The 13,463-nt window shown below is 37.9% G+C and overlaps 1 protein-coding gene across 1 annotated transcript in view; it reads right to left on the bottom strand.

The window, feature by feature from the left end:
• The window catches only part of LOC122817289 (galectin-3-binding protein-like), a 302,267-nt gene extending 296,164 nt beyond the window's left edge, over nt 1–6,103 (bottom strand). Inside the window, exon 1 of the mRNA XM_044090515.1 lies at nt 5,975–6,103. The gene's annotated coding sequence lies outside the window, so the exon portion shown is untranslated. The remainder of the gene's footprint in view (nt 1–5,974) is intronic.
• Between the last annotated feature and the right edge of the window lie 7,360 nt (nt 6,104–13,463).

Here is a 13,463-nt window from a genome sequence, read left to right as displayed (position 1 = left end):
TTGCTCAAATATTCTCCTATTCTCTGCAATATTCTGATCACATACAAGTGGTAGGAGCTTTCAAAATCTGCCTGCCACATACCAGTGAAGGGTTTTACAGATAAGCACAAACATACACACAAGCACATATGCCAGAAACTTAATGCCAGTATTTGTAACTTTGTCCAATGCCTTTGTGCTTCTGAATTTATACCTTTTGGGCTCTTCAAAATTATGCTAATGAGGAAACTCGTAGTACCTTTGAATAACTGGACTTTGTGAAATAAACGTCTCAGGTACTTTAGACTTTTATAATATCATTTGAAAGGGTAAATGCAGAGCCACTGCAGTGATCCCCAGGGTAAATTTTCTGTTTCCCATCTACTCGTCATGGTTTTTCTTGAAGAATGTTAGTGAGGGACTCTGCCTAATGTAGATTGGAATCCTGTTCCAAAGCATGGGAGTCTCTGGGACAGGAATCTATCCCTCCAGCTCGTCCTATTTATCGTTGTGGTGAGGTTTAGATCTCTAGAGCATGTGGCTCTTGGGGATTTGTTTTTTTTTTTTTTTAGGTGGCGCATGTCCATCAATTCTGGGTTGGACATGGCCTTGTATGTCAGGCAGAAATCACCTCTGAGTAAGCGGTATGTAAGCGAGTACAGATGGAGTTTCTTCAGTCGGGCTACATAGGGCATCTGTTTGATGCCAGTAATCCTCTTGGTGAGGTACTTCTGTGGTCTTTCCAACTGTTGCAGGTGTCTTGTAAGGCACATCCCAAATGGGGCATTGTACTCTATGATGGGTCTGATGAGTGATGAGTAGAGGGGCACAATAACTTCTTTTGTTCTAGATGCAAACCTTTTTGTGATTAGGTGGGCCACATAGAAGAATTTTCTAACCACCTTGGCAATATGATAATCAAAGGAAAGATTACTATCTACTTGGGTCCCCAGACCCGTATTACATTTTCTGTATTTAGGGGCCTACCACATATGTGGTAGTTCGCATGTACTTTGTTTTTTCCAAAGGGGGTGACTATGCACTTTTTGACATTTAGCTTGAGGCCATGATTTTGACACCAGATATCCATCTCAGTGAGACCCTTGTGGAGGATGTCTGTATCAGCCAGAGAGTCAATTATGGCCCCCAGTTTGCAGTCGTCTGTGAACTTGGTCAACCATAGTCCTCTTGTGCTTGCCTGTACCTCTGAGAAGTATATATCAAACAGGATGAGGCCCAGGACTGAGCCCTGAGGGATGCCACTTGTAACCGGTTTAGAGTCGGACCTAGAGCCTGCAACTCTCACCATGTGGGTTCTATCCATGAGCCAAGTGGCAACCCATCTCATGACGTAGGGGTTTATGTTCAGGCTGGTGAGATTGTCTATAATACCAGAATGGGGAATGGTGCTGAAAGCCTTTGCAAGGTCTAGGTAGGCTGTGTGGATCTCCTATCCCTCGTCTAAAGCCTTGGTAAATGTCTCAAAGAAGTCCACCAGGTTTAGGAGGCATGATCTGCCCTTAACAAAGCCAAACTGGGTAGGGTAAAATGTTTTGAGGTTTCCAATGTCTCTGTTAATAAGTTTCATGATGATGCGCTCCATAGCCTTGCAGACCAGGCTAGTTAGGCTTATAGGGTGATAACTTCATACTGTCCTTCATGACCTAGCTAAAGCTTTCATGATCCAAGTGTTCTGTCATATCCCACACTCTATATCCTGAAGTTGGAATTCTCCAGTCTGCTTCCTGAAAATCTCTCATAAATGCAACCATCTTCATTCTACCCCACCAATTTATTCTGTCTTTCAATCTGTCATTCTTTTCCATTGATGTTATTTAGTTGTAAATAGACTGTGCAAAGCCATCAGTATTCACCCTTTTTCTTGTCCTATCCTTCAAGGCATTTACCCTAAGTTCTAACCCTGTCACATTCTGTGTCCCCTTCATTGTTTTTTATTCCATCACCTCCCTGCCCTCACATTTGATGTTTTTATTTGTATAGCTTCACCTCTCTCCCTCCTTTATTCCCTTCTTTGCCATTCAGAAATAACTTGTATTCAAGCTACGCCATGAACTACCCCATTAATCACTGACCTATTGTATGTGATACCACAAATGCCTTCCTTCCTGCATCAGTGACTGCAGTTTCCCCAGATTCCTACATAGACATCATTACACTGCAGAGAAAAAAATGATGAACTCATGCTCCAGGTCATCTTTGTTTGCAAACTTCCATTTACTTTTTTTTACCCTCTTTCTTCTACCATACTAATTACCTGTTCTTTTATATCTCTGGTATTCCCTCCCCTGCCATCTTACTTTAAAGTACAGTCATTAATCTTTGTCTTTCTAACTAAGTTTAGACCTTTATGGATTAAGATGGAACCTGTTAGTAGCACAGAGCTGCAAATCTCTTCCCCAACAATTTCCAATCAAACCCAAGTTTCTCTCTTACACAATGCTGCAGACAGCTGTTACACTAACTAATCGTCTCCGTCCTCAACATTCTGCCTGCTGGCACAGATAGAAGTTCTGAGAACAGTACCTCAGTCTCCCACTCCTGGCATCTGCCTACCACCTTCATTGCCCTGCTTGCTAATACCTCAGCTCATTCCTTTGACAAGCCATTGGTGCCTAATTGCACTACAATAAATGTTGACCCTTCCCTCCATCATGACTATCTTCTCTAATGTATTAGTAAGTATGACCCGAACCCGGAGATAATTTTTATTGTAGCATGGTCTCCACAGTCTTTCTTTACAAGACATTTAATTCCTTTGGTGACTGAGTCTCCAATCACCAAAATAAAGTTTTCTTCCTTCCTGTACTGGATCTCACCTACTTCATAACACCCTGTGCCATGCTCCTACCCCTTCTTTCTGAAACCTGTTCTCCAACATTTCTACTATCCCACATTCTGCAACTTGTCTCCTACACTTCTCCTATCCCACATTCTGCAACCTGTTCTCCTACACTTCTTCTATCCTAAATTCTGCAACCTGTTCTACACTTCTACTATCCCACATTCTGAAACCTGTTCTCTTACACTTCTACTCTCCCACATTCTGCAACCTGTTCTTCTACACTTCTACTATCCCACATTCTGCAACCTGTTCTCCTACACTTCTACTATCCCACATTCTGCAGCCTGTTCTCCTACACTTCTACTATCCCACATTTTACAACCTGTTCTCCACCACTTCTATTATTCCACATTCTGCAGCCTGTTCACCAGCACTTCTACAGTCCCATATTCTCCTTACTTTATGTGTAGTTGCTTCACTTCACGTGATGCATCATGTCTCCATTCTTCTGTCTTGTACTTCTACAGGCCTTTCCACTGTCCTGTCCCTTCCACTCCCCATTCTTACAGTCTGTAGAATGCCCTTCCCTGCTCACTTCCCTTTGTTCACCTTGTGAGACTGGGTCTTGTATACTCACCTCTGGCTTTGTATCTTCTTCATCACTTGTCATTGCCTACTGCAGTTGTCTTTCATGTCTCCTTGCTCTCTTTTTTATGGCTGCATTTCATACTTTCACTTTTCAGGTTACTCTGTGCTATATCACTTGCAGGAGCTCCTCTTATAACCTTTACCAGTGTCCTTTTACCCTCTTTCTATCTGCACTTACCTTTCTATATTATCGGATTCTTACCAACTTTGCAGTTCATTAAACACTTCACCCATCTCTCTCTCTCTCTTCTTGCCCAGCCTGTCCTGTTCTTTTTACGTTTTCCCCTTCTTGGTTCCATCATTTCTTTATTAATTTTAATTGAATAGATACATCACTCCTAAACACTATCTAGGCATTTCTCTATATGTTCTTACTAGCCCAGTTAATAATGCTTTATACAACTCCAACATATCTATTATGATATTTTGATTTATTTTTCTCCTGACATTTTATACACTGCTGCTAATGCATTCTCTACTAATATGTTCCATTAAGAAATAATACTTTTTAACCATTTGATGTAAAAAAAATGTGGCATATATGTTCAACAATAATAATTTGAGCCACGATAGATCTATATTTAGTAAGGATAATATATGTTAGTGACACAAGATGAAACTGCTTTAAAGCTGAGGAGTATTAGGAAAGCACAGTGATTACATTTTGAACAAAAGTAATTACTACAGGCCACTGACACTCTTATGGAATAGCCTTACGCAGTGCTCTGCCCATAACAAAGAGCATTGTCTCTGAGAATCTTTTTGTGATCGTAATTACACGTTTTGAGAATGTCTGTTAGTGGAATGTCCTACTTAAACTGCAAACGATATTGTTAAATTCTGAGAGTGACTCTGGGCACATTTATAATGAAGAGTTCAAAACTATTCTGCTAATTGGGAAATAAACTTTTAGACTCTGGCTAATAAAGGTAGAGCCCGTGCATACAAAGTAGTGAAAAGATACTGTGGTAGTATAAGGGATGAAAATGAAAGTGTCACATTATGTGTGACAGTATTCCGGTACATGCAATCCATAGCTAATATACTGTATAAATTCTATTGCTTTTGAGTAATCCATCATGCATGCTAAGAGAATTAGTTTTCTGGTCTTCAAAGGATACTTATTCCATAATGAAAATGAGGTTAACCTGTGCTTGGTAAGAGTAAGGTAATTATAACTCTGCTGTTAAATTTCAGTTCTGAAAGTTCAGATTATTCTGAAACACACAGCGTGTCAAGCAAAATTGGTAGCATATTGACTGCTCTCAGTAAGATTCAAAAATATGGGATTCTCCAAGTCCTAAATTGCAGTTCTTGGACACAGTCAAAAGCATCCCTCATAGATGGTTATATTTAGGTAGGGTTGAAGTGCATCTACTCCTTCCTCTGACTGCTTTCCATGACCGACAAGATTCTGAGATTTCCACAAATCTTATTTAATTACCAGTTGCGAAGCCAGCAAGGATCCTCTGTGATGAAATGAAGCACGATCAGCAAACACCAAACTGGATTAATCAAACACATTTAAAAAATTTATATTTACAAAAGCATTTTTTATTGCGTTAGGAAATCCACCTACACACTCCACCATGGGAACTATGGCCCTCATCCCCCCTTACTTGTATGTACTGTCTCCACATTAACACAATTACAGGAATAATGCAAATCCCATGCATAGCTGTAAAACAGATTACACAACTGTGAACTCATAACAGAACTTAAAAGTATAACATCATTCCAGGAATTGTGAATGTGGGGACAGAACTGGGAAAATTGCATTCTTGCATTTCATCTAAAGTTTGGTCTCCCTCTCAACAATGTCCTAATTACTGTTTGTTTATTTCTAGTATTTTTTAACATTTATATTGGGTACATAATGAGTATAAACCTTAATAAAAATGTTTCACATTTATATCAGTATGTGAAAAAATAATCTCTGAAACAATAACAAAACACACTCTTTCATGCACACAGTGAATATCTTTTCTGAATTATTTTCTTATCAAAAGCTCATTAAACTATTATCAAAATAGTGTCCCAGCATTTGCAGACAGGACACAAGACATGAGGGACATCCCAAAGGGAAACCAAAGCATATTTTAGATTTGTAAGTTTCAGTCTGCAGTTGTCATTCCTCTAGAATCTATTCTTTTAACCTTTAATGAGACTCGTATGCTCCAGCTTAACAGATCCTACCTTAACTAGCAATGTCAGCAAAACTGATTGTAAAGTTTGTTTGACTGCTGTCAAGTTTTGTACTTATCACTGCATTCTTCAACAAAATCCCATTCAACAGTTTCCTCTGTGTTCCTCAACAAAATCACATTCAACAGCCCAGAGAAGAAATATTATTACTCTAAAATATGTATTCGGTCTGTGCAGTTAATTATATTTCAAAACACAAATCCCCACTTATCTACACTTTAATAAAGGTGTTCTTTGAAGCACAAAGAAAAGTTAACAAACTTGAAATAAAATTGACACCCTGCCAGAACACCTGCTAATTATTATGGTTGTCACATATATCTAAATGGTTTCACTTACCAGTGGAAAAAGAATAAATTAATAGAAACCCGTAGCTTTCAACTTGTAACACATAGGAGTTACAGAAAGAACACCATTCAGCTGTCCCTCTAATATCTTTTCAGCATGTGTTCCTGAGCTGATGTGTGTCTTCATGTATGTAACTGCGGAATGTAATCTAGATATATTTAATTATATAAGAAGGTGGTGCTTTGTTTTTTCCAACCCACAATAAGTAACATTGGCCGTTTTCCCTGCGTGTTTCAGCTACGATTTGCTGAACATTATGCCTAAGGAAGGTGCCTTGCATAATTTACATGAAACACACCTGAACAACATCATGTTTATTAAAAGCTTAGTCATTTGTTTAGACACTAAATAAGAGATTTTTCTGTAGAAAAGCACCTCTTAATCTACTTTTGCCACCTGGGGTCAGTCTGACTGCTTATCATCCTGCATGTGTTGTCACTTTAAAAGCAGCAACCTGTGTCACTCCTGCATGCATCTATGTCATTCAGCTCCTTAGTGAAATAAAATGTCATTTCCCTTTATAGGCAAACTATGCATGCTCTCTTTTTGTGGTATTTATTTGTTTAGTCTTTCTGGTAACTAAGTAGCGACCATGTTTAAATGCAGCCAAGCGCTATGCAGCACACAAAACCACAGCTAAGACCAAAAACTTGACAAATAACGATAATAGATAATAATACAACAATGAACAAGCAATTAATTTTAAAACCTGATGTACAGAGGAAAACTCAGAGTTATGAGTGCCTAAAAAGTGAAGAGGTATCTGAGTTCTATTTCACAATTTGCTAAAAGGACTTGCTGCAACATTTTATGGTCAGTTGTATCTGGAGTGAAAGGGGTATGGCACATCCATATTGTCAGAGCTGCTACAGAGAAACCTAATAATCTCTGAAAGGGTTATCTAATATGAACTACAAACCAGAAGGATGTATTACTGGTAAGAATGCCTTCTCAGTTGTCACTTGCCATCAACAACCTCTTACTGCAAGAATTTTGAACAAATTCAAAAAATAATGAGGGGACAATGGCCCAAAATCAAGGACAGATTTTAAATATTGCTGTTAAAAATCTGTGTACTTCCAGCTTCAGAAATAAATTATTGTTTACCACATAGCTTGCACCTGGGGCAGGCACCCTCTTCACCTTGTTCTAGTTAAAGCTCTGACTGAAACAACAAATGCTAAACCCAATACTATAAAATGTATAAAGACATGAAATGTATATGATTAATTTATCTCATTCTATTTGGGTTTATAATTCACCATTTCTACTCTATGGACAGTATGTTGACTATGAAGTATAGATTATTTCTTGTTTGCTCTTTAGTGTAGTAAACAGCTACAAATGAGGTACAGGAATGGATTTTCCTTGCAAAATGTTTGCCCTTTTTCCATGGATATGAAACTGTGGAGCTAGTATATAAAAGTAAGTGGATTGGAGAACAAAACTCCCCACATGAGGGTTCAGACCCCTATAAAATGGTTTTCTGTGTTTTCAAATGTTTAATTTTTGTGTGTAACATGTTTATTTCCTTCTTATTACAAGAACCAAACAGAGCCAAAGAAACAAATTCTGTGAAACAGCAATGTTAACCACTGCCCCACTCTGCGACCTGAATTCAAGACCGTGACAATTGTACTGCTATGGAATCTACTACCCACTGAACTCACAACTCTCTCCTCTCATACACATTTCAAAAAGAAGCTCAAGCTTTATCTCATGACACACTGGCTATGTTCCTGTACTATCCCTGACTAACTGCTGTTTCTTCTCACTAATTACCACCTGCCTCAACTAGCCTTCCCTACGAGATCTGCTTATTATGTATCTTTGACTGAATTCTTCATATATACACCTATATCTCATCATTGATTACTGCTCTGGCCATGCTTAATGGCACTATAGCAGTTAACAATGCAAAAAAAAAAAAAAAAAAAAAAGAAAAAACAAAAACTGTTTTCCCCTATTCTATACAAATCAGCTCTAATCTATACTATTTCTATATTGTCTTTAGTGTACAACTTATTGGTACTTCTTTCTTGACTGTATTTTGCATATGTTCTTCTGTATACTTTTTCAAGTTTGTACTTAATATGGGTTCTTATTGTTTATTGTTTTATTGTATATTGCTTGTTGTGTTGCACATGGAGCTTTTCTCCCCGGGCCTCTACTGAAGATGGACATGTATCCAGCTAGACTAGCCCGGTCAACAAATGTAAAATAAAATAAAATAAATAATAAAATCTACAAAGCTGAACTGAGTGTTAATAGTAAACAGATGAGTTAAAGTTAAGATGGGATGCTTAAGTAATTTAACCAAGTAATACAATGATGGTATGCATTGCTGAAACCAAGGAATCAAGGAAGTGACTGAGTTTTGTGCAGGAAAGATCTAATAATACTGAATATATCTACAATATCTATTTTGTTTTGTTTTTGTTTTTCTTTTTTTTTGTTTGTTTTTTTTTTTTTTTTGTGGGGAGCTTTCTTTGGGGGAACTTACCTTTATATGTTATGGATTCTATCTGCCAATTCACCTTGATTAGTATGGCCTTCCTTTGCATAAAACATTGGGCACACATGTTTCACAGGAGGTGGGCTTTATAAGCAAACACATCATTACATAGATTACCTCCCACAGACTATTAAATGTCCTCCACTGCAGACACAAACACACACACACATTTAGTATAGCTACAAACACACACACATTTAGTATAGCTACAGACACACACACATTTAGTATAGCTACAAACACACACACATTTAGTATAGCTACAAACGCACACACATTTAGTATAGCTACAAACACACTCACATTTAGTATAGCTACAAACACACACACACATTTAGTATAGCTACAAACACACACACATTTAGTATAGCTACCTTTAATTCTCTTTCCACTGTATTCTTGAGCAGTATGTCCCCCAAATGTTTTCTTGAATAAACAATAAATCTTTGCCTTTTAGGAAACCTAATCCAGCTGTTTACATTTAAAACTATATGCAAACAAGGCCAGTTTACAATAACTTACAGTACTAATCTGCAACAGACAAAATGTGGCACATACATATCAGGATTAATTTCTCTTATTTTACACTTTTCCCCATTCCAAAGGAATTTTCCCATCTGTTTTTGTGTCCAGCCAGACAGTCTATTAGAGTCTGGTCTGTATATCTGAAACGATAATGCTTTCTCTTTACTAAATGAACATCAGAAACTGCTACAGATTAGTCTGATATTACAAGCTCTGCAGTTTTTGTCATCAGCCTTGGTGATTTCTATTGTATAAGGCCAATGCCCAGCTGTCTATTTTAGTTATTTATTTATTTATTTAACATTTGTTTACTAGGAAAGTATGACTGGGACAGAGCCCATTTTCAGTGGAGGTCTGGGGAGAAAGGCTTCAGATGCTATCATTTTTAATGTCGCCATCAGCAGGTTTGGTCAAGTATAAAGTGGAGAAGTTTAAACTCCCCAATTTCTGTTCCCCAATTTTAACTCCTAATTACTTTTTACACAGGAAGTCCATGTCAGTGCAGTTTTTATGTGCCAGCAGTGATTCAAAGAGTTTGAGATTTTCTATTTTTCTCTATGAATATGAGATTGTATAATTAATATATATATATATATATATATATATATATATATATATATATATATATGGGGCATCAATGGCAAAGCCCCCAAACATGGTGGTACAGGTTTCATGTGCTGTACAAAAACTGCATTTCATAGATTAGTTTTCAACTTTCTCTTACGGTACTTGTCCGCTATCTGTCTCGTGCCGGTGTTTAGCCTTAGATGGAGTTTACCACCCGCTTTGGGCTGCATTCACAAACAACCTGACTCCGGGAAGACCTGATCCTGACATGCCGGAGGCTGCCACCGGCCTCACACCATCCGCGGGCACCTCTGAATGGTTTCAAGCCCTCTTGAACTCTCTCTTCAAAGTTCTCTTTTTTTTTTTGTTTTACCAGTGTGAAGCTTCATTTGGTTTATTTCATCCTCTTGACGTTACAGTAAATTTACCATTAACAAAACATAGAAGAAACCCACATGGTTATTTTCCTATGTCTCTTTTCTTCTCTTTTTGATGCCCCCCCTCATGTCGTATCACCACTTCTTCTGTTGCAATGCTATTCCATGAGGAAACTCCTGTGGTGGCTATCCTCACAATGCCACTGTTTGATTACCTTCAGATGGTAATCCTTTCTTACTTTAGGACCATCCTCATACACCTTGTCTGTCTGTCAACTTGGTATTGAACACTCAACATGCATTATGTTTTTTAACCATATCGCTGAATCACATTCTCTCACATTTCATTTCAAAACTATATATTGATACAGAACTTATCAATTTCTTCCAGTACTTGAACTTCTTAGTATGTCATATTTGTGGATGCCATATTTTACATATAAAAGTTCTAACTCACCAAATGCATGACATTTATACCACAGTTTGCCTTTTCTATTTCAGTATTAAATTGCATCTGTTCTAGTGCAAAATCCATGGAAATCTGTAACAAACTAGCCCCTATACTCTATATGGCCAAAATAATGGGGGTTCACACTACAATACCTCATTTTGATGTAGCTTACCTGTATGAGACAAAAAAAAATCAGTTCAATTATTTTCCAGTATAGGCTCACTAGTCAAGATACTATCATATTGCTTCTTCTATATTTGACTGAATCATCTTCCCGGAACTAAATCATGACATTTTCATGAACTGTTCTCATTCCAGTTTAGCTCTGTTAAATGCCTGCAGATTTTTGCTAAATGTAACTTTCAGCCTAGTTGTTTCCCCAGCAAAGCATTGACGGCTTAACTGGCTGCAGTAACCATAATATACTGTCAGTTATAATCTGTAGTTCTTTTCTTCTGTGTAGCTAACCATTGGTCCCATAACAAGCACATCCTTAGATGAGAAATTCCCATGACCATCTCCATTTTAGCCAGCACAATTTAATTTGCAATTTTGTCATTATCACAATTATGAGTAGCTCTGAGTACCAGCTGTTCTGTATAAGAAAGTTATCTGCTTTCTTCTGCCTGTAGAGTGAAGACAAGTTTACAACTGTATGGGCCACATTTCCTTAGTTACTATGAAAGCAACTCAGATTTTTCTGAAATGGTTACAGCTACAGTGGGATCTACCTAGCTGGCAATCTGAAAAGAATAAGTAGTTCTCAGCCTAATGGACAGGGTCTGATTAAATCTGAGTACCACTTTTTCCATATTCCCAAGAGTGGGGAAGGATTTCGAGCTTAGTGGCATCTTAAAAAGTAAAATATGCCATTTGTAATAAATAGTGCTGCAGCCTAAAAGAATTTTGGGAACAGCTTATCCAGGCTGCAAATGTTTTGACACCTATTTATTTGTTAACACTATGAAATTAAAGTTGGCATGGTCTACGCTTCTCCTCCCTGCTTACCTCATAAGATGCCTGCAGGCCTCTAATGTACAATTTATGCTGCCATTTCCTTCAGTGACATACTAATGAGGGATATAAAAATACAGACAATTTCACTGATTTAAAAACAAAGGAATAACCTGAAATCTCACAAAGAAACAATCAGCTTCAGCTCATTATAATTGGAACATAATATTATCAGGAATCCCTTCACAAAACCCCTGTAACAAACCACATATAATTATTCCCAAACCCCTCATCTTCACTTTGTTCCATCATGAATTTCTCTCCTTTTTGATCATCACCTTTCATATACATCAGTCCAAAAGCATTAACAGTGCATATTTAGTCTAAATATCTTATGTGAATATCTTTATGTAAAACGTTTATTAGTATTTTCTGACTAGACCACACAAACTCCTTTTCAGTGGAGGCCCTGGAAGAAAAGCTCAATAAACATAAAACATTTATACTACATTATCAATGAGCTAGCAAAATAATCAGGCAAAGATGTGTCAGGTAAAATATTTCATAGCTATATACAGATACACAGAAAACAAACTAAACATCTTACGATGAGTTACAATATTACAATAGAAATCCATCAGTGCATTTCTAAAGGAGTTTAAAATTTGAATATTTCATAGTATTAGCAATGATGTAAGTTCCACAGTAGTAATGTTTTGATCCTTAGGAAGATAGATGGGACTAGAGACATTTGTGGAAGAAGAGAACTTCTAAGTCAGATAATGTGGTGAAGATGTAATTACAGTAGTCATGAGTGATAGCAAGAAGGAGACAGGACTAAGTAAGGAGAAAGTGTAGATAAGGTGGGCCATCTACAGCCCCTGGAAACTGCAGACTCATAAGTCTCACTAGTCTTATATGTAAAGCCATGGAATGAATTATCATGGAGATGATCGATAGAGATATAGTAAACATCCAGACTTTGGACACAACCCAGTTTGGTTTTGTCAAGTGCAGATCATGCCTACTCAACCTAGTGGACTTCTATGAGAAGGTTACCAAAGCAATGGATGAAGGCCAAATCATTCACACTGCCTACCTTGTCCTGGCCAAGGCATTTGACATAATACCCCATTCAGGCAATGTTGACAAACTCAAGAGGTTAGATACAAACCCATATGTCACCCAGTGGACAGCCAAATGGCTCACAGACAGGATCCAGGAAGTTAGAATTGTGGAGTCCACCTCTACAAAGAGGCCAGTCACAAGTGGTGTCCCTCAGGGATCAGTCCATGGACCACTCCTTTTTGGCATTCAATTCTCAGAAATTAAGGTTAATGTCAGTGGTCTCTGGCTGACTAAATTTGCAGATGTTTGCAAATTAGGAGCTGTCACTGAATCTCACACTGACACAAATGTTCTCCAGGAGGGGCTGACACAGACAAACAACTGGTGTCAAAGCCATGGACTAAAACTAAATGCCAAGAAATATGAGTATCCTTTGAGAAGTCATCCATCCCTGGTAACTATCATATTGACAACATACCCCTTAGAGCTGACCCAGTAGTCAGGGACTTAGGGACACACTGATAGTAATCTAGCCTTTGATCATCACGTGTCTAAAGTGTTAAGGAAATCATTCAATGCTGCGTAAACTATAAACAAAAGTATGACATCTGAGTCAAGGAAGTCATTGTTCCACTGTATTAGGCATTTATCAGGCCTATCATTGAGTACAATGCCCCCTTTGTTATATACCTATCAGGCATATTCAACAACTGGAACATCCACACAGGTTCCTTCCTAAAAGAATACAGGGCATAAGGAATATGTCCTATGCAGATTGCCTCAAGGGCCTATCCCTGTATTCTGTCTCCTACAGGCTTTTGATGGGAGGTCTATGCCTGGCAAACAGACCCCACTCTGATGGACCTGCTGCATATCCACAAAACAAACAGTACCAGAATTATCCATTCTAAAGACTTAAACCTTGCCTGTGATATAAATAGGACCTGTTGGAGAGATAGGTATATATCCCAGATACTACTCCATCTATGGAACAGGCTCCCCATCCATGTGAAACAGAGTTCC

The sequence above is a fragment of the Protopterus annectens genome, chromosome 12.part0, assembly GCF_019279795.1.
Source record: "Protopterus annectens isolate FY-2018-M chromosome 12.part0, PAN1.0, whole genome shotgun sequence".
Taxonomy (NCBI): Eukaryota; Metazoa; Chordata; order Ceratodontiformes; family Protopteridae; genus Protopterus; species Protopterus annectens.
The sequence above is the reverse complement of the archived record's forward strand: the minus strand, read 5'-3'. Positions and strand labels throughout refer to the sequence as shown.